Raw genomic sequence first — 22,990 nt, 5'->3', positions numbered from 1 at the left:
TAAGATTAGTTGTTTGGTTCTTACTTGATTTTAATCAAATGTTGGTGTGCGACCGAATATACGAACACTTGTGTAAGTTCTTTTTCATAGGTATTTATAATAACTCTATTAACTATTTAAATTATTCATTGCGTTTCACTCGAATTACATTTGATAAAGGAATTGGTTGTTTATTTCTTATGAAGATTTATTTACAACGTGTCCTATGTCACAGTAGAAGTTATGTATGATGGCCCTGACGTACCATGACGAAAGGCGCCGCCGAGATTTCTGTAATGGCAACCGTCAGTTAACTTTCGAGAGCCGAAATAACGCCATTCGTTCTAAACATTACCGGTTCCATTTTTATGCTTGAATCTTCTTCGTGGTTGTGATTTCAGTCAGAAGTTGTGAACTTTCTATTCCAACTGCTTGCCTTGTCAGAGAGTTGCTTCTACAGGTAATATTATCCAATCAGTTATCATCTCTTCAGGCGTTGCTCCGACACAGTCAGCAAAGTCAGCAACCTCGTAAAACACTTAAAATAATAACTTAAAAAAACATAATTAGCAAAATTGTTATTTTATGGACACATATAAGAATAGTTGGTGTTCTGAATTCTCACTTGCTAGACAAGTGAGTCGATTCGTTCCCGGTAGCGACTTCACCATATCGGTAAATGCGCAATGATTTGGAATAACTTAATGAGCGTCGAGCTAGTTTACGTATGTGTGAATGCATAAAACAAAATCCTTCCCTGTGAAATGTTAATAATTTAAAACAATTTTGGTGTTGTCCGTGTGATTACAAACACTGATCAAGTTGATAATTTGCCAAATAAATTTCTTTATTACTGTTGATTTTGTCGTGATTCTGTCGTCGTATCTCAATCTATCCAAACAAAAAGGAAAATATTTCTAGTACATTTCAACGTGCTGCATCTAGTAAACATGATGCAATAAACCTTGATATTTGTGGGCTCACTGTTTATTGTAAAGTAAGTCGTTTTATCATTTTTCTTTCCCTTGTCACTGATTGCACGACAGGTTGTGTATTATGCCGTATATGAGAAATGTAAAATACAATGCTAAATGTTGATTAATTGTTTTGTGCCGAATGCGTCAAAATATTCACGGTACAAACTTGTTCCAGAAGAGTTGTCCCCCCATCAATTAATCTTCTTAATCGGTTCTAAAGTGAGCGAGTAGGATGCATGGCCCTCTTTTTATATTTGATACGTTTTATTACTGTGTCTTGATCGCAATGCGTACTATACTCCCACTAAATTGTTTACGCCGGCAAGCACATATAGAACAGCTCTGAAATACACTTCAGAGGTTAAAGGTGCAATGCCAACTTAAATTGTTTGGCGATTGGTCATGAAATACTTTCTATGGTTACTCGCCCCTACCTCTGTTTCAAGAAGGCCAGTTATAAGTTAGTGAAATACGTTTATGATTATTTTCCAATCTGGAAGGGACCATTCCCTAAATGGTGAAATTATCAAAGTTTTTAACAGGTGATGCTCAAGCTACACCGTGTTCAGTCATAAACCATCAAATTTTCCTTCTGAGATGTAGACTTATGGCACAATGGCGAGTCTGGCCGATGTATTTAATGATAAAGAAAGTACAAACTGGCTTAAGGCATGGCTGGCAGTGGATATTGCTAAGTCGGGCTTAGATCACTTCGTGGAAACCGAAGTTATAAATGTACACGCGAATATATACAATGTTGTCTGGTCAAGCGTTCAGGCGCCAGCTGCGTGCATTGGCTGTTACACCGCAAACTTGCTAAAATGCCCCACACCAGAAATATGCAATAAACGAGGCGCAAAAAGCTCATGTAAGGCTATGCATGATACCGCGGCAAAACAACCACGACCGTGTCCGAATAACGTTTGTAATAACGTTCGCGAAGAAATTAAAACTCTGCACAGATACTCCAGTCCTTCGTGGACAAATACAATGGCTGAACAATAGGCACACAATCCTCGGCATATTGCCAAGGCTTATTTACCTCCGGACGAATATATACTGGAAAAATGCGGTGCTCGAACAGAATCATTAGTTTTGTAATCAAATGTAAACACTTTCACAGCAAGTTTCCCTTCCCCATAGCTCCAGGAAAAAGCAATCCTCCGTGTCTTCTAACAAAGGTAAATATATTTAATTAAATTTAACTGCCAGCCCGTCTGCCCAGCCAAGTTTCATTTTCGCCGATACGCACATTTTCCTTTCTCCAATGTCCACACTCTTGAACTAATTACGTATGGGGCAGGTGTGCCTAGCAAAATACTATCGTATATGTCGGACTACATTCGCGAGCCAATAGTAATGAATGATTTCGTTTGGTGAATTCTCAGTTAGCACTCGTTTGGAATTACCATCAAATGCACATCAAAGTGTTTCTAGTAAACAGTATAATTGTGGTTACTGAACTCAAACGGTATTTACAAATGTATTAGTTTGTAATTGTTCATTGTAAAGGATTATGGATCGTTTGGAGAAAACATAATTTTGTTAGAAAAGGAATATCTAGGCTAACATTTTTACTCCGAAGGCAATTATGATCGTTATCGATAAGGGCGCGTGGCGGCTTTCGCGTCTGAAAATGTAATGCAAAAAATGCACCGGTAAATCCCTATCTCTTATTTTCATAGTACCGACCCTCCTCATCGTATCATGACATATACGTAAAAGTCAAGAACTGCTGGGCATTTTTTTTATTTAAAAAGTTTCAATGTATTTACTGTTTATTTATGAAAATAACGACGATACTTTTTATGATTCCCGATTAACATTAAAAAGTAAGTCGTGTTTACTCCAGTGTGATGCAATAATTTTTAAATTACGTAACATGTAGCATTTGTATTCGTAGAATCGGCTCTTTTAATGAATATATCTAAATATGTTTTTTGAAAAAGATTAAACAACACGCATGTTTTATGTGTCAATAGGTTAATATGTTTTCTTGGACATACCAACAAAAAGTGCATTCAAATAAGCCATCTTTTGACAAAATACTGGCTTGACTTAGGTACCTGTAGTAATCTGAATCGTGTATAAAGTTTATCATAATATCGGTTCTTCTGATTGCATGGTTGCTAAGGTTTGTGACTATGCGAATGTGCGTTTTCTATAAAAAAAATGAATCGCTTTCTCAGTTTGTCCCTAAAATATGTTTCCATACGTTTCACAATTAAGCGGCTTATTAAACATTTATTAACCAATTTTTAGCATGTATATCCGTAGTATCGGTCCTTTTAATATATACATAGCATTTTGGAAGTGATTAAATACGAAAACATATATAAACAGTGTAGCATGTTGTTTTGCATTTTTTGAATGGGTTTTGTTGCGATTGATGCATGTGAATATGGAATGAGTGATGTATTGGACGTCATCATTGATGACGTTCATTCGAACGAATGATAAAGGGGGCTAAGTTTCGTTAAGTTGAGGCATATAGCCGCGATTTGAGCGCCTTGAAAACTGGCCGAACACGTTTGCTGAAATTTGACATGTATATGGACAAGAATGCTATCTACCTGTTGGCATAGGCGTTATACCTGGCAAAAATCAAGTTTTCGAGTATTTTGTGTTTAAATACTTTTATGGGAAAGGGCACGCGCACAGATAAACATTGTGACGTCACTTCACAAACAGCGTTAGACATCCGCCATCTTGTAACGCGACAAAGAAACTCAGTGTTATTAGTTCAATAAGCACAGAAAATATGATTGTGTTTAATTATCATTAATACAAATGTCTATATTTTGTGCAGCGGATGTTTATTCAGACGGATACGACAGAATTACGTAAGTATCATTGTGTACTTTACAGTAGATTTTACTACGGAAGAAATTTATTATATCTCACTCAGTCACTGACAAAATGAGCTTGACACATAAACAACAACCGGATCGGATTTACATCCACATAATATTGTGCGAATCCGATGCTATTCAAATTACTAATGTTTGATAACGTTTGATGAATTCGTTATATCAATATGCATTAACTTTCAAGGGGAATAATTATAATTGAAATGTGCGATTCAATGACAGTGTTATATTGGGATAATTAGTCGTTTAGCCGTAACAGATAAGTATTTAGTTTGTTGTGTTTCATTTTCAACATAGTTTTACCGTTTTTTACTTAAAGTAAAACAGTTCAGTCGTCATTATATCTTGAATTTTAAATATTGAAATACATGTCGGATATTTCATATTTTCGGACGTTGCTACGTAAGCTAGTTGTCAACATAATTATTAAGATACATATTTACCTTTTACCATACAGTTGTGCAGCTGATGTCTAATTAATGACGCGCTGTTTAATGTCAATAATGTTTTTCTGCCCGTGATGATAATAAGTCTTTAAATCAACAAACCCCAGCAATGTCAATGGTCTGTCAACATTAGAAAAATATTAGCTAAAGAAACTTCAGCGTACAATTTATATGGTATTGACATACCTGTACTCTGAAGCCAACTCTGTATCGAAAGTCAACCAGAGTCGTAACATATTTATGTCACGCTATAAATCAAAGAATACTCATTTTCTTGGATACATTTCTACATATATTGGTGAATGAATATAAATTACTGCATCGAGGAATGTTTTAAGGTTTAAATGTTTCAAATGCATCTAACAATAGATGAAAATAACTCTCATCAGTCTGAAATTCACAATTTTGAAGCCATTGTCGCTTTGTCCAAGACTAGTTTTCATTTGGATACTGTCGGATCATCCTTGACATCTTTTGCTAATATTGTAAACATTGCCTTTGTTTTCTGAAATCTATTATTTGTGATTAACAACATACGTCTGGTGGATTATAAAACTGATTTCAGTGTGAATCGGGTAGTTTTAAATATTTACTTTGAGTTTGTATTTACACTACAATTTGTTAACAACACAAGCCAGAATATTCTAAAATACCGGGAAATGTCATTCTGAATTTGAAAACACTTGAGCACATGGTATACAAATATACAAATACAAATTTTATTTTAAGTCAGTTTGTACATAACAAGTATAACATTAACATCTACATTTTCACAACAATAACACGTATACTGAAAGCGCTTGGACAAAGCGGAAAGAATCCGGGTATTTCGGACGAGGGTATTTCCGGGACAGATTTACTCAATATGCAAAGGAAAAATATGATATGCCTAATCGACAATTTCAATTGGGTTTCGGAACGCATGGTTTTATTTTTCTATGCGTAATCGGCAATTTTACATTGGGTATTTACACAAATGTGCACCTAATCTGTAGCTCTGTTACAGTAATCTGTGAAACAACGTCATTAATATAACAAAAAATATGTTTGACCACAACGGTGGCTAATAATGTTTAGGAAAAATTACCAACAATATAGATTTATCTATAACATAACATGTTAGAATTTTATCATGCATTTATAATCACTCATAATGAGATTTCAATATACAGTTACATGCATAGACAGTTTTTTTTAAGCCAGTGCCTTTTGAATTCAGAAAATAAGCAAGATAAACCATAAAATTGGGAAAAATAGATAGTAAACCATAAAATGGAGAAAAATGAGGCATTATTAATATGATTATAAATAACAGAATCACAATAATATTGTTTTTAAGTGCATGATTTAGTGCATTTTTAAATTTATATTATAAAATGCTGCTTGAATTTCTTTTTACCTTTCATATGTAAAAAAAGAAATATCATCTGCTAGTGCAAAATATGACTGGTCATTTCGTAGCAAAAGAGAAGAAAATAAGTGCATTAAATAAATGAATTAATATTTTTGTATCTGGAATAGTTGTATTTTAAATTGATCCTCCACCCTATTATGGCCGAATAAGGGCTAAATTGCTTTCCAACTTGAAATGAAAAGGCATATTGGTTGATCGTGTAGCGTTTATGTGCAAAATTTGAGGGCCAATTGATAAAGCTTGTTGATGCCAAAACAGGTAATAATAATAATTTATTATCAGGTACATGTACACAAGCAAATAAGTATATTTAACCCTTTCAGTGCGGGAACCAAATTTTAAAGGCCTTTGAAAACAGTTTGGATCCAGATGAGACGCCACACAACGTGGCGTCTCATCAGGATCCAAACTGTTTGCTATTCTGATAGTATTCTTTGATAAAAAATCGAAGAAAATGCTAATTTTAGAAATTCAGCAGACGACATTTTAGCAGACGACAAATTTCCCAGCATGCAAAGGGTTAAGATGCTTAAGGTGTGGAAGACTCATAATCAGGTTTGGTGTCCCTCAAACCCTAAGCGTCTTGTTATTTCTTATGCAGTTTGTATAGATAGTGCCACATCCTGACACGTAAAGCTTGTGCTTTGTTGGCAGCGTTAGTTGGCTGTTAACAGGTTCATTGTGGTTATCTCCACCATCAGTCTGTCCGTCTGTCCTAGCCACTATCTCTTACACCATAAGCACTAGAACCATGAAACTTAAACACATGGTAGCTATGAGCATTATGTGCGACCCTGCACTATTTGGAATTTTGATCTGACCCCTGACCTCGCAAACCAAATAATGTTTCTTTAAAAAAATCTATGGCGGTAAAAAGTTAATGTGCAACGTCGCGGAAAATATTATACTTGACGACGTCATACAATGATGCGACTTTTAACAATTTAAGATTTAAAATTAAATCACATTAATGATTTAACAATGAGTTTTGATAATATAAATGCCATTGAACAGAAAATTGACATAAATGTGACCATATATTAATATTTGTACAAAATAGCCGACAACAACCGATTAAGTGTTAAAATTCCCGGGTACATTTTAGTATATTTACCGTACCCAGGGTACGAGCCTTACTAACTGTATTATTATTATATCTCACCGACTACAAGGTACCTTTACCTTGTTGTGTTTATCAACCTGGAATTTATGTAAAATCCGGCTTTCTTTACTTTTATTTTTCATTCATTTGATTAAGCAATTGTTGACGTATCTCGTGGAACATTATTTGAATCTTGGGATTTTAATGGCGACAAGCTGTGTCAATTTATTTTAAAAACAAATCTAAGATTTTAAGTTTTGTGTGTTTGTCATGCATAATTCAGTGTTTTCCAAAAAAAATTGAGTAGCCAGTTATATGGCCAGCAACAATGCAGTAAAACTAAAGCATTTGTGACATTTTACTTGATATACTTGGGGAAAGTAGTTGGCGTCTAGAGTAAATGTAACCGGCGAAATGGCCCGCTGCCGGTCTTACAGAGAACACTGATAATGGTAAACTAAATTAAAAAAACTCGCTGCGACTGGATTACGGGTTTGTAAAATTGTTTTTTGGGTCATAATATGGTTAGCATTCAATACAAATGTTATTATAAAGTATTGTGGTTTAAAATTCATTTTGAGAATAGGATGGAAGAACAGAAAATGAAAGGGTATACAGGGATGAAAATTAGTGGTTTCCCGTGAGCCCAGGACAAGTAGTTTTGGCCTGGGCAACTCAATTTCCAAAGTTGATAGTCTGGCCGGGCAACTTGTTTTTTTTTTAAAGCTTAAAACAATTCAGTGCAATAAAAATTGAATAACAATTGACCACCATGGATCAATACTAGTTAAATAACATTCATTATTTAGGAATAGGAAATAATTAAATTCAGGCTCATAATAAAACATCAAACATTGAGTAGTGCAATGTCAGCAAATTTATTTAATTATCTATTATTTTATTAAAAGAAAGTATAATATACACATGTACATATTTCTGGGCTCGTTATTCTTTATCTGGGCAACCAAAATACTAAAGATGGTTGCCAGTGCAGGCAACCAATAGTAATAAGTTAGTTTTAATCAATGAAATATCATTGTAACTTTATTGTTATAAGCATTGCATTAAAGTTGTGATTGAGGTAAGCTTGTTGTTAATAATATAGTATATTTACTTTTTAGCTCGACTATTATATATGAAATATATAAAGTGGAGCTATCCTACTCACCCCGGCATTGGCGTTAGCGTGCAAATGTTATAGTTTGCGTACCACCCCAAATATTTCCTATGTCCCTTGACATATTGCTTCCATATTTTGCATATTTCTTAACCAACATGACCCCAACCTCAATACAAGAGCAGACAACTGTATCACTTGCATTTTATAAGAATTATGACACTTTTTCCATGTAGAATATGCATATTATTGATAACTCTACAATGTTCGAAATTCGCACTAGCCCGGAGCTAGTTGATCTTGTTTCGGGCTACTGAATTTCAATGGGTACTAGCCCGATTGGGCTATTGATTTTTCGAACTTTTGAAATTAAAAATGCTCAAAAATATTATTTTCATCCATCGTTTGAACCATACCTTAGAGGGTTTATTTAGCTTCGTATCGCGTTTCCTCACCCTTCCGATTATGTTGACATGATGAGAGTTTGAATGACAATTTTTTTTTGATACTGTGCAAATAAAATGCGGATCTACCCAGGTTGTTCAATTTGCTGTACTTTCAGAAAACCATACAAGTCTACAAATGTTTTAAATGTCCGCCATCTTGGATTTGTAATGATCTATTGACGAATTAACGCATTGCAATATCATATTTTAATAGAATATGTCAACCAAATTATATATTGATAGCGTAGTTGCTTGGTTACTTTTTACTGGTTTTCAGTTTTGGCAGTCAAACGTTATGCATATTTTATTTCACGTGCAAGGACTTACATTGATTGTTTTTGGACAGTTGTTTCCGGATACGGTATTATCTGTCGATTTTAATTTATTTTCGACATTCTTGATAAAAAAATATCTAGAATGATGAATACACATGCGATGTTACGGATGGTCTGGTTGATAATTTTTCACATTGTACTCACCAGAATTGGACCTAGAAAGACTATAATAAAAAACAGTAAGCTAGGGGGAGGAGACACTGCCCTCTATTCGCTTTATCATACGGCCTAAGACTTTCGGCTAAATGTTTCGGATTTCAAATTTGGGACAATTGACATCTAAAATTATTTACAGACTGGATATAAACCTTTGCATCTTGACTGCATGTAAGGTATTGATTGACGAATATCGTCATACATAAATATTATAATCGTATTGTGTCATTGAAAATGAAATATTATAATAACATTTCCAGTTAATTGGGATCAACTGTTTGTTGCAATCCTCATCAATTACACCCTACCTGCAATAAAATCTACCCAGAACCGCAAAAATATAAACTTATTTTAAAAACTTGTGATAAACAGTTCGGGTTAGTAAACTTTGGTTCGGGCTAGTGAAAAATTCCATCTGGTAGCCCGAACGGGCTAGTGGTTTCAAATGTGAAATTCGCACACTGACTCTTTGTTAAAGTGTGCGTACCACCCCAAATATTTCCTATATCCCTTGATATATTGCTTTCATATCTTGAATAATGTTAACGTGCATATTTTGTATTAACGTCTTGTTATTGTAGTGTACATATTTTTCGGATTTCGGACAGCCCATTCATTGAGTATTATTGTTGTGGTTTTGTGAGTACTCTTCATGTAAAATACTGCTGTTTAGATGTTCATTTTTAGTCGTATATATATCAGGATTCAATACCTATACCTTAGTGAAAATGGCATCGGAAGAACATTTGTTCATTGTACTAGATAAAAGTAAACATTATATCTATCCATCTTATTGTTTATTGCAGTTTCAGTAATATTCTGTCTAAAAATGATTTCAACATGATATAATTATAAATCATGGCTAGGAAATGTGTATATATGAAGCAAAAATTAAAAATAGATGGTTCATTTTTTCCCATTTACATGTATGTATATTTATCTATGTATACATCTTTTGTTGTAAACAGTTATGCGACATGTCGGGAAACGCCCAGGACAAATATATCGACGTAATGATTTTTTCACTTATGTGGGTGTATGTTGGCTCCACTTCACACGATACAGTCATTGTAGTTTAATTGAAAAATGCATCTTACAATGTGAGATGAGTTCTGGGTTCAAGCCCCAGCAGTGGCCTATCAAGTGTGAAATATGGAGCCATTATGATTAAATATACACAGTTATCTTTTTAAACAATACAATTAAATATAAGGAATAATGTTAAAGGGGAATTGCTGCTTAGCTATTTTTGACATTGAATAACAGGGTTTATATACACCCCAAGGATAAATGCTTCTAAATTTGTAAAAAAAACAAAAAACAAGTCGAAGTGTGCAGAATATTAAACATTTGCAACTTTCTGATGTCTAAAAGTCATCAAATGCCACTTGAAGTTTACTTTTTTTTTGTACAAAATAACCCATTTTGTGCTGTCCATTATCGGTTAATGTTTTACGCTGTCAGGTCCAGAAGCGCTCATTCTGTAGCATGTTTGGACCATAATGTATAATGCGACCAAGTTTCAGCAGATTCAGCCCAGTGGTTCTGATTTTATACGCTGTGCCTAGCTTTTATTGAGTATAAGTACTATTACTCACTGATTTATGCATATGAGCTTGGCTGTTTTCGAACAAAACCTGAGGTTTTGTCATAGCAAGCTCATTGTGTCATGAAGTGTCTTTTCGCCATCCGGCGTCCGCCATGCTAAAACCTTAACATGAACCCATTGTACCCACATATTTTTTCGTACCCATTTTTTTCGTACCCAAATATTTTTCGTAATCAAATGTTTTTCGTACCCAAATTTTTTTTGTACCCATTTTTTTCCTACCAAATTTTTTTTTCGTACCCATTTTTTTCGTACCCAAATTTTTTCGTACCCAATTTTTTTTTTCGTACCCATTTATTTCGTACCCAAATTTTTTTCGTACCCAATTTTTTTTCGTACCCACATGTTTTCGTACCCAAATTTTTTTTCATACCCTTTTTTTTGTACCCAAACTTTTTCGTACCCACTCTTTTTCGTACCCACTCTTTTTTTTTAACCCAAAATTTTTCGTACCCAATTTTTTTCGTACCCAAATTTTTTTCGTTCCCATTTTTTTACTACCCAAATTTTTCGTACCCAAATTTTTTCATACCCAATTATTTTTTGGTTCCCATTTTTTTCGTACCCAATTTTTTTTCGTATCCAAACGTTTTCGTACCCACATTTGTATATTCTTACCCATTTATTTTTTTCGTACCCAAATGTTTTTCGTACCCAATTTTTTGGTCGAAATAATCGGTTTTCAATTTGATTTGATCTCCCCACTCATTCCATCCCGCGAAACCCTTAAGGTGTCGCAACTCTGGTACTATTGTTTTGAATCAATGTTTATATATAATATCAAGTGTGTAGTTAACAGATTAATCACACAGTGCATTGAATACCGTGCATGAAAAGTTTAACGTTTGGTTCTGTTTTCTCTAGCGTTGTTTTTACAACATTTTTTATGGAATGAGTGATGTATTGGACGTCATCATTGATGACGTTCATTCGAACGAATGATAAAGGGGGCTAAGTTTCGTTAAGTTGGTGCATATAGCCGCGATTTGAGTTTCTTGAAAACTGGCCGAACACGTTTGCTGAAATTTGACATGTATATGGACCAGAATGCGATCTACCTGTTGGCGTAGGGGTTATACCTGGCAAAAATCAAGTTTTCGAGTATTTTGTGTTTAAACTTTTTTTGTGGGAACGGGCACGCGCTCAAATAAACATTGTGACGTCACTTCACAAACAGCGTTAGACATCCGCCATCTTGTAACGCGACAAAGAAACTCAGTGTCATTAATTCAATAAACACAGAAAAATATGATTGTGTTTAATAATCATTAATACAAATGTCTATATTTTGTGCAGCGGATGTTTATTCAGACAGATACGGCAGAATTATGTAAGTATCTTTGTGTACTTTACAGTAGATTTGATAGTGGTAAACAACTGCGTACCGGTAAAGTTCAATCTAGCCGATTTTACTACGCAAGAAATTTAAGTATCTCACTGGCAAAATGAGCTTGACACATAAACAACAACCGGATCCGATTTACATCCACAAAATATTGTGGGAATCCGATGCAATGCAAATTACTCATGTTTGATAACGTTTGATGAATTCGTTATATCAATATGCATTAACATTCAAGGGGAATAATTTTTAATTGAAATGTGCGATTCAATGACAGTGTTATATTGGGATAATAAGTCGTTTAGCCGTTATCATGATAAGTATATTGTTTGTTGTGTTTCATTTTCATAAAAAACATACTTTTACTGTTTTTTCCTTAAAGTAAAACAGTTCAGTAGTCATTATATCTTGAATTTTAAATATTGAAATAGATGTCGGATATTTCATATTTTCGGACGTTGCTACGTAAGCTAGTTGTCAACATAATTATTAATATACTGATTTACCTTTTACGCATACAGTTGTGCAACTGTTGTCTACGTAATGATACGCTGTTTAATGTCTATAATGTCTTCCTGCCCCTGATGATAATAAGTATTTATCTCAACAAACCCCAGCAATGTCAATGGTCTGTCAACATAAGAAAAATATTAGCTAAAGAAACTTCAGTGTACAATTTATATAGCAGTGTCCGACAAATCCATTGCCCGTAGCCCGGGGGCTACAGAATTTTTTCATCGGGCTACTGAAATGTTTCAGCTGACGCCCGCCGGGCTACTATAAATCTATAAGAGCGGTAGCCCGTTTTATTGACAGACATACGTAGAATAAACACGCTGACCATGTGTTTCTACACCGTGTCTTGTTTATAATCCGATAACAAAGTGCAATCAATTATCTTATCAATCACCGATCACATGCGGTAATGTCGTAAACAGTAAGAGTGCATTTTAATCATTCAATCAGAATCAACATTTGTCGTCTGCTAATAATATAATGAGAGCCGGTTGGATAGTTGGCGCACATGATGCAACATCATTTCGCAGTTTGGAATTCTTTGTTAACCGCAACAATGAGTAAGAGCGACTACGTTTTTGATGTCGTTAAATATCCAAGGATGCCGAACATTAAATAAATCAAAACAATAGCGGATTCTTCAAAACGGTAACGAAACCGAAAATGAATATTAATAACAACGCGGTTAACACCTGCTAATTAGTTTGCATTGTCATTTAATAATTGGATTGATCGACTGTTAATCAATAATCCCATATATGCCCAATTTAATTTTTTTTAAACCAAATTATGGGAGGGTAAAATAGACGATGAGAGTCATAAACACAAACGTTTGAAATTTTCTAAAGTGTCAATTGAATTTCGGCATATGATTCTATTTAAAGATATGATGAAATAAGCTCCCAATCAGGACCGTTCAATTGCAACTTGCGTAAATCACCTGCGACGGTTTGCACACGTTGTGTACAGCTATTTTAGGTTACAAAATTCTACATTTAATAAATGAATTTCTTTGTCCAGACAGGGACCTATACAAACGTATAGGCCCCTGGTCCAGATAAAAAGCGCGCACAAATTGGCATGGGTGTATTTATTTGTAAATAAAAATTTCGTAGCGGGTACATCATTGAGATCATTTAGTTTCCATTAAAAGTTTCGTTGTGAATTTCAACTAAAGTACCGGGGTATCTCGCGAATTATTTGGCATTGACATTTCCTCTTAATAAAATATAATGTAAACACGCTGTATCGTTACCGTTACACTGTATCAGTTCCTTCATTATTAAAACAATTATTGTATTGTATACTGACTGCACACTAGTGTCGTAACATACGGATGCAATACGTAAATTCGGACAGAACTTAAAGTCGGACACAAGTAAATAAATGATTTAATACTCTTGATTTCTTGAAACTCGGTATTTGTTGTTAAAAAGAGCAATTGCATTGATTAACACCATACGAGTCAGTCGTATTGATCATCTAAACGCTTTATTTACGTTTCCAACTTAACGTGCTGTCCGAATTTAAGTACACATACATGTGCACATACATGTAATATCTATAACATGCAATAAGAAATTTGTCGGACACTGATATAGTATTGACATACCTGTATGATGAAGCCAACCCCGTATCAAAAGTCAACCAGAGTCGTAACATATTTATGTCATGCTATAAATCAAAGAATACTCATTTTCTTGGATACATTTCTACATATATTGGTGAATGAATATAAATTACTGCACCGAGGAATATTTTAAGGTTCAAATGTTTCAAATGCATCTTACAATAGATGAAAATAACTCTCATCAGTCTGAAATTCACAATTTTGACGCCATTGTCGCTTTGTCCAAGACTAGTTTTAATTTGGATACTTTCGAACGACCTTGACAATTTTTGCTGAAATTGTAAACATTACTTTCGTTTTCTGAAATCTATTATTTGTGATTAACAACAAGTCTGGTGGATTATAAAAATGATTTCAGTGTGAATCGGGTAGTTTTCAATATTTACTTTGAGTTTGTATTTACACTACAATTTGTTCACAAAACAAGCCAGAATATTCTAAAATACCGGGAAATGTCATTCTGAATTTGAAAACACTTGAGCACATGGTATGTTACTAAAAGTAGAAATACCATCATATGACCGTGAAATCTCGGGAGATTCGCATTTCAAGAAAGTCTGTCACATCGCTGTTTTTCTCGATATGTAAGAGCAGAATAGATAAATTTTAAATGTTTAAGATAGTATTTTGTGAAAGAATGTATCAGTTAAATGTGAAAAATGTCAATCTTTCCAATCAAGTGATTGATATGGGCCAATAACTGCATTTAAAAGCTGTTTTGGACCGGTCTTTTTTAACTGTCGACTTTTCGGCATTTTCTGGTTGACTTTCCTAATGGGGTTGGTCCATAACTATAAAGTCGCGCCAGTCAAAAATCATAAAAAGCGACATTTAAAGTTATGGTAGCCAGAATGAGAAAAATATGTACAACTGAGCAATCAATCATGACAGACTGATGTCTCAGGTTAGTGCAGTGATTTTTCCACCAGATTCTCACCAAGGTGATCCCGGTTGATTTCACCACAATTGAATATATGTCAGTACACAAATAAATTATACAGCAGGTAATGACAATCGATAAATGTCTTAGTTTTAATTTAATTGTTTGCACAAATTTGGACACTCTTTGTGTCTGAGATATGTTGGGTTAAATGACCTTTACAACAAAACATACATCTCTGAATCTGCGATACATTACAGTTAAAGTTTAACACGTAAAATACCAGTATTCAGATCTGAAAATATCCTAAAAAACTCGTATGGTATGAAGTACATAATATCTTGTGACGTATTTTCATTTTAAATCTTGAATTTAATGACGACTTGAATTTAATGACGACAAGTCGGACATGCAGTTAAATATTTTTATACGTATATCGTGTGACATAATTTCATTTAAACTCTAGATTTTAACGACATTAGTCTGACGCGTGCGGCGTTATTTCATTTAACAGTAAAACAAAAATTAAGTAGACTATCAAAAAAATACAAAAAGTGTACTTGTAAATAAAAACTCCTTCATTCCGTATAAAGATTGTACGTTACAGCAGAGCTCCAGATAACTTTTCTGAGTAATTGGGTTAATACCCACTACTTTTGAGTTCAATTGGGTATTTTCATATTCAATTGGGTACAAAAAAGTCGGTACCCACAACGGGTACTTTAATTGACAATTGGGTACCTTTGTTTTAAAATTGGGTATGTTCATTGTCTTAAATTCTCACCTGCTTATCTGAATAAGCTGGTTGTAGTTCCACTCTTAATTGATTAGTTTCAGAGATTTTGTGTAATTATGTAGATGTATCCATAATATACAGTCTTGATTCAAAAAAAAAGTTCAACGATTTTTTTCCACCAGTTTTCTTACAATGTAAGCACTGACAGCAATTGCCTCCGACATAATATCGTCAAGAATTAGTTTCACTATATTTTCCGCTTCTGATTTTGTGTTGCCTGCGGTTAAATATCTTAAAATTGAGTTTCTTTGTGCCTAGGATACGATGTTTCCATTTTTAAGGCCTCACGATTTCGACATTTTCACAACAATAACACGTAGTCACAAAGACACTTTTTTCCGTACATATTATTGTACTGAAGGTTATACTGAAAGCGCTTGAACAAAGCGGACAGAATCCGGGTATTTCGGACCAGGGTATTTCCGGGACAAATTTACTCGTTATGCAAAGGAAAAATATGATATGCGTAATCGGCAATTTCAATGGGGTTTCGGAACGCATGGTTTTATTTTTCTATGCGTAATCGGCAATTTTACATTGGGTATTTGCACAAATGCCCACCTTATCTGTAGCTCTGTTACAGTAATCTGTGAAACAACGTCATTAATAAAACAAAAATATATGTTTGACAACAACGGTGGCTAATAATGTTTACGAAAAAATACAAACAATATAGATTTATCTATTACATAACATGTTAGAATTTTATCATGCATTTATAATCACTCATAAAGAGATTTCAATATACAGTTACATGCATAGACAGTTTTTTTAAGCCAGTGCCTTTTGAATTCAGAAAATAATCAAGATAAACCATAAAATTGGGAAAAAAAGATAGTAAACCATAAACTTGAGAAAAATGAGGCATTATTAATATGATTATAAATAACAGAATTACAATAATTTTGTTTGGAAGTGCATGATTGAGTGCATTTTAAAATTTATATTATAAAATGCTGCTTGAATTTCTTTTTACCTTTCATATGTAAAAAAAGAAATATCATCTGCTAGTGCAAAATATGACTGGGAAAGCTGGTTTATGGTCATTTCGTAGCAAAAGAGAAGAAAATAAGTGCATTAAATAAATGAATTCATATTTTTGTATCTGGAATAGTTGTATTTTAAATAGATCCTCCACCCTATAATGGCCGAATAAGGGCTAAATTGCTTTCCGACTTGAAATGAAAAGGCATATTGGTTGATCGTGTAGCGTTTATGTGCAAAATTTGAGGGCCAATTGATAAAGCTTGTTGATGCCAAAACAGGTAATAACTAGAAATGGCGCGGCAGAGGCCGACGCGTATCCCCACGCCGAATGTTTGACCTAGGTGTGCCCCAGGGTTGGTAATGGGGCCATGCATAGCTGAGATTGACCGTATTGTCATAAGAGAAGTTCATCATCAATTAGAAGTGAATTGGTGTAGAAATGAAGAAGTTATAGTAAAAGGCAATTTTGGGTGGGTGTGACATATGTGGGCAGGGCGCCCCAGGGTTGGTAATGGGGCCATGCATAGTTGAGATTGACCGTATTGTCATAAGAGAGGTTCAGTATCAATTTGAAGTGAATCGGTGTAGAAATGAAGAAATTATAGTAAAAGGCAATTTTGGGTGGGTGTGGTCTATGTGGGCGGGGCGCCCCAGGGTTGGTAATGGGGCCATGCATAGTTGAGATTGACTGTATTGTCATAAGAGAAGTTCAATATCAATTTGAAGTGAATCGGTGTAGAAATAAAGAAATTATAGTAAAGGCAATTTTGGGTGGGTGTGGTCTATGTGGGCGGGGCCCCAGGGTTGGTTATGGGGCCATGCATAGTTGAGATTGACCCTAATGTCATAAGAGAAGTTCAGTATCAATTTGAAGTGAATCCGTGTAGAAATGAAAAAATTATAGTAAATGGAATTTTTTGGTGGGTGTGGCCTATATGGGGGGGGGGCCCCAGGGTTGGGATTGGGGCCATGCATAGTTGAGATTGACCCTAATGTCATAACAAAAGTTCAGTATCAATTTGAAGTGAATCCGTGTAGAAATGAAAAAATTATAGTAAATGGAAATTTTTGGTGGGTGTGGCCTATGTGGGCGGGGCGCCCCAGGGTTGGGAATGGGGCCATGCATGGTTGAGATTGACCGTATTGTCATAGGTGAGGTCCAGTATCAATTTGAAGTGAATCGGTGTAGAAATAAAGAAGTAAATGTAAAATAACCTAAAAAAATGAGTGATAATTTCTGACGCGGCCCCACCCCAACCCCTATAACTTTTGACCCAGGGGTCAGATCAAAATTCCAAATAGTGCAGGGTCGCACATATGCTCATAGCTACCATGTGTGTAAATTTCAAGGTTCTAGTGCTTTTAGTGTAGGAGGAGATAGTGGCCAGGACGGACGGACAGACGGACGGACAGACGGACGGACGGCGGAGATCACCACAATATCCCCACCTTTTTTTCAAAAAGCGTGGGGATAATAATAATTTATTATCAGGTACATGTACACAAGCAAATAAGTATATTTAACCCTTTCAGTGCGGGAACCGAATTTTAAAGGCCTTTGAAAACAGTTTGGATCCAGATGAGACGCCACAGAACGTGGCGTCTCATCAGGATCCAAACTGTTTGCTATTCTGATAGTATTCTTTGAAAATTTTTTGAAGAAAATGCTTATTTTAGAAATTCAGCAGACGACATTTTAGCAGACGACAAATTTCCCAGCATGCAAAGGGTTATTAAAATGCTTAAGGTGTGGAAGACTCATAATCAGGTTTGGTGTCCCTCAAACCCTAAGCGTCTTGTAATTCCTTATGCAGTTTGTATAGATAGTGCCGCATCCTGACACGTAAAGCTTGTGCTTTGTTGGCAGCGTTAGTTGGCTGTTAACAGGTTCATTGTGGTTATCTCCACCATCAGTCTGTCCGTCTGTCCTAGCCACTATCTCCTACACCATTAGCACTAGAACCTTGAAACTTAAACACATGGTAGCTATGAGCATTATGTGCGACCCTGCACTATATGGAATTTTGATCTGACCCCTGGGTCAAAAGTTAAAGGGGATGGGGTGGAGACAGGTCAGAGATTTTCACTCATTTTTAGCTTGACTAATATATATGAAATATATATAATGGAGCTATCCTGATCACGTCGGCGTTACCGTTAGCGTGCACATGTTAAAGTTTGTGTACTACCCCATATATTTTCTTTGTCCTTTTACAAATTACTTTTATACTTTGCATACATGTACTTCTTTACCAACATGACCCTTATCTATAAACAAGAGCAGACAACTGTATCAAGCATTTTGACAGAATTATTGCCCCTTTTATACTTAGAATATGCATATTATTGATAAATCTATGTTAAAGTTTGCATACCACCTTAAATATTTTCTATGTCCTTTGACTTATTGTTTTCATATTTTGCATACTTCATTACCAACATGATCCCAATCTATAAACAAGAGCAGACAACTGAATCAAGCATTTTGACAGAATTATTAACCTTTTATACTTAGAATATGCATATTATTGATAAATCTATGTTAAAGTTTGCATACCACCTCAAATATTTTCTATGTCCTTTGCCATATTGCTTTCATATTTTGCATACTTCTTTACCAACATGATCCCAATCTATAAACAAGAGCAGAAAACTGTATCAAGCATTTGACAGAATTATTGCCCCTTTTATACTTAGATAATTGAACATTTTGCTTAAATTGCCATAACTTCTTTATTTATGATCACATTTGATTCATACTTTGACAAAACAACACTTACCTGACATACCACAATGCACTGCACCCAAACTATCCCCCATGCCCCACCCCATAATCCCCCCCCCAATTTTATTTTTATAATTATTTTTGAAACTTCATCTTTTAAATTACCACCAACCCACATAAACCACCCGTCTCCATGATGGCTTACATTAACCTGTCAAGCACTCGAAATCTCTTAAGACAATAGTTACGGTCAATCTCAACCATGCATGGCCGCATTACCAACCCTGGGGTGCCCCCTGGGTCAAACATGCGGCATGGGAATACGCGTTGGCCTCTGCCGCACCATTTTTTACCAATTGACTTCAAATTAATACTTAATATTTCTTATGACAACACAGTGTCTCGACCATCCATGTTCACATTACCCACCCCAGGGCCCCGCCCACTTTGGTGGTAAAGATCCCAAGCTATTTCAGCATAATTAAAATCCAAGCCATTTTTGTGGTCAAGCACCGAGCTTTCTCACCATAATTAAAATCCAAGCCAGTTTGGTGGCAGAGACCCCGAGCTTTTTCAGCATAATTAAAATCCAAGTCAGGTTTGGGTCAAGATCCTGAACTTTTTCGGTATAATTAAAATCCAAGCCAGTTTGGTGGTCAATTTTTGTGGTAAAGACCCCGAGCTTTCTAACCATAATTAAAATCCAAGCCAGTTTGGTTGCGGAGACCCCGAGCTATTTCAGCATAATAAAAATCCAAGTCAGTTTAGTGGTCAAGATCCTGAACTATTTCGGTATAAATTATAATTAAAATCCAGGCCAGTTTGGTGATCAAGACCCCAAGCTTTTTCAGCATAATTAAATTCCTAGCCAGTTTTGTGGGGGAGACCCTGAGGTATTTCAGCATATTTAAAATCCAAGTCAGTTTAGTGGTCAAGATCCTGAACTATTTCGGTATTATTAAAATCAAGGCCAGTTTGGTGGTCAAGAACCCGAGCTTTTTTAGCATAATTAAAATCCTAGCCAGTTTCATGGCCGAGACCTCGAGCTATTTCCGCATATTTAAAATCCAAGCCAGTTTGGTGGTGAAGATCCTGAACTATTTCGGCATAATTAAAATCAAAGCCAGTTTGATGGTCAAGATCCTGAGCTATTTCAGCATAATTAAAATGCAAGCCAGTTTGGTGGTCGAGAACCCGAACTATGAGCATAATTCAAATCCAAGCCAGTTTGGTGGTAAAGATCCCAAGCTTTTTCAGCATAATAAAAATCCAAGCCAGGTTGGTGGTCAAGATCCTGAGCTATTTCAGCATAATTTAATTCTAAGCCAGTTTGGTGGTCATGACCCCCGAGTTATTTCAGCATAATTAAAATCCAAGCCGTTTTGGTGGTCAAGACCCCAAGCTATTTTAGCATATATATTTTTGGCATAATTTTTTCTTACCCAATTGTTTTCGTACACACATTTTTTTCGTACCCATTTTTTTCTGTTTTTTGACAGAATAATGCCCCCTTTTATAGTTAGAAAATTGAAAATTTGGGTAAATTTTGTGTTCAGGTCTACTCTTATCCTATTTGTGTTAAGGTCTACTCGTATCCTAAAGTATCAAAGCTATATCGTCTACTTAATGTTATAAGTCATGTAACTGACATTTTTAAACATTTTATTTCTTTCCCATTTTTTTTTTTTTATTAAGGTGACATACATCAACTGTTTAATAATATTAAGTCTACCTTTTTGGTAAAAATATTGTTTTTACCAAATTTTCAAAATTGACATTACGGACACATGTCATTTGCTGAATGAAAAAGTAGCATAACTGACATTTAGTTAAATTTTCAGGAGAAGGAAAAACTTCTTTATTGAAATAAAATAGGGATACTTACAGAGTGAAACAAACACATGGGATATTTTCAGATTTGAATACTGGTATTTTACGCATCTTTAGGCAGTTCTGTGTACCAAGGATAAATACAATATTTAAACATTCATGTACAATGCACAATACTAAAAACCTGAATTGTAACTGTAATGTGTTTCAGATTCAGAGATGTCTGTGTTGTTTCTAAGTTCATGTGAAAAATTAAGTTTATATGTTTATAGGTTTAAAATTGCAAATTTTCCTCTTACTTGCCCTTGTATTTCAAGATAGAATACTTTCCTTCCCAGAGGAAAGAGATCTGGGTTTGAATCCCAGTGGGGGCTTCAGAGGATGATTCATTTTAAGAAAAATGAATATATTTGCTTTACTTTGTCTCTAACTTAACCAAATAACTCTGACAATGCCTTTACAAGTATGCAGTTTTTGATAATTCAATTATGCAAGAAACATGTATAATTTTAGGGTAGACTTAGACAGCAAACTAAGAATTGGCATCCATTTTAGTTTTTTAAGTCAATACAACAATAAATGCATATAGGAACACATATTTAAATTAAAAATGCAACAATCAGAGGACATAATCAATTAAATAGTAAATGACTACTTTAAATATTTTTTAGCACTGTTTGTTTTTCAGAGATTTGTAAATATGACGTTTTATGTTCTTCCCATTGAACTAATGCAATATGTGCTTTGGAACTGGAATCATATAGTGTTGGAAAGCTGATGGTTCACGTCCAGAGGGTCCTTGCTTCCGGAAAGCTGAAAATTGTATATGATCTCCCCACTCATTCCATCCCGCGAAACCCTTAAGGTGTCGCAAGTCTAGTAATAAATATGGAATGAGTGATGTATTGGACGTCATCATTGATGACGTTCATTCGAACGAATGATAAAGGGGGCTAAGTTTCGTTAAGTTGGTGCATATAGTCGCGATTTGGGCGCCTTGAAAACTGGCCGAACACGTTTGCTGAAATTTGACATGTATATGGACAAGAATGCGATCTACCTGTTGGCGTAGGCGTTATACCTGGGAAAAATCAAGTTTTCGAGTATTTTGCGTTTAAATACTTTTATGGGAAAGGGCACGCGCGCGTGACGTCATGAAAAGCGCTTAGGCTAGCTTCCATCTTGCTACGAAACAAAGAAACTGACGTTACGCGTTATTAATTCAGTTAGGCGTTTAATCGATAAACAAAGGCGTAATAATTGTGTTTGAATATCAATCGGTAGTACACATGCATGTCTTTTGTGCACATTGTGGTTTTTTAATGAACATGACATAAATCTATGTGTTATTCAACGTATTGAGTGCGACGAGTTAAAGAAAGGTTTACACGGCTAGGCTTTCTGAGATAAATGTAAGTACACACTGGTATTAGAATGGTATTCTATTTATCCGATAATATCTTGAATATAAATGATATTCAGACAATTACATTATTAGGGTTTAATAATTTATTATTTAATCAATAAATAAACGCAAGCAGCAAATCAATTAATTTCGTTTGTAGTGGAAACCGAAAGTAAACAAACCAACCGTCAAAATGGCTGACGACATAGCAACGTAGGAATTAACGCTCAGAAATTATTTACAAAATAAGATCATCAGAAATGATGTAAAGTGAACGCTAATTCGCTGTTTTGTAGATAAGTATACGATCTATTGGAAAACACTAACATTTGACATAAAAAAACGCCAGTGGATATGGAAATCTTCATCGTTCGAAATAGCAGACGGCGTCGACCAATGGCTGCCAATACAGGTTCGAAAAAAACGCG

General features: G+C 34.9%; 2 protein-coding genes and 1 long non-coding RNA gene across 10 annotated transcripts in view; 1 reads left to right on the top strand and 2 right to left on the bottom strand.

Moving 5' to 3' along the window:
- Positions 1–22,990, bottom strand: part of LOC127872720 (uncharacterized) — a 161,314-nt gene that overhangs the window by 40,433 nt on the left and 97,891 nt on the right. The gene's annotated exons all lie outside the window — the stretch shown is intronic.
- Positions 1–22,990, top strand: part of LOC127872735 (uncharacterized) — a 131,483-nt gene that overhangs the window by 40,359 nt on the left and 68,134 nt on the right. The window lies entirely within an intron of this gene.
- Positions 1–22,990, bottom strand: part of LOC127872724 (uncharacterized) — a 224,225-nt gene that overhangs the window by 154,925 nt on the left and 46,310 nt on the right. The window lies entirely within an intron of this gene.

The sequence above is a fragment of the Dreissena polymorpha genome, chromosome 3 (assembly GCF_020536995.1).
Source record: "Dreissena polymorpha isolate Duluth1 chromosome 3, UMN_Dpol_1.0, whole genome shotgun sequence".
NCBI classification, from domain to species: Eukaryota; Metazoa; Mollusca; class Bivalvia; order Myida; family Dreissenidae; genus Dreissena; species Dreissena polymorpha.
This window is presented reverse-complemented; position numbering and strand designations above follow the sequence as displayed.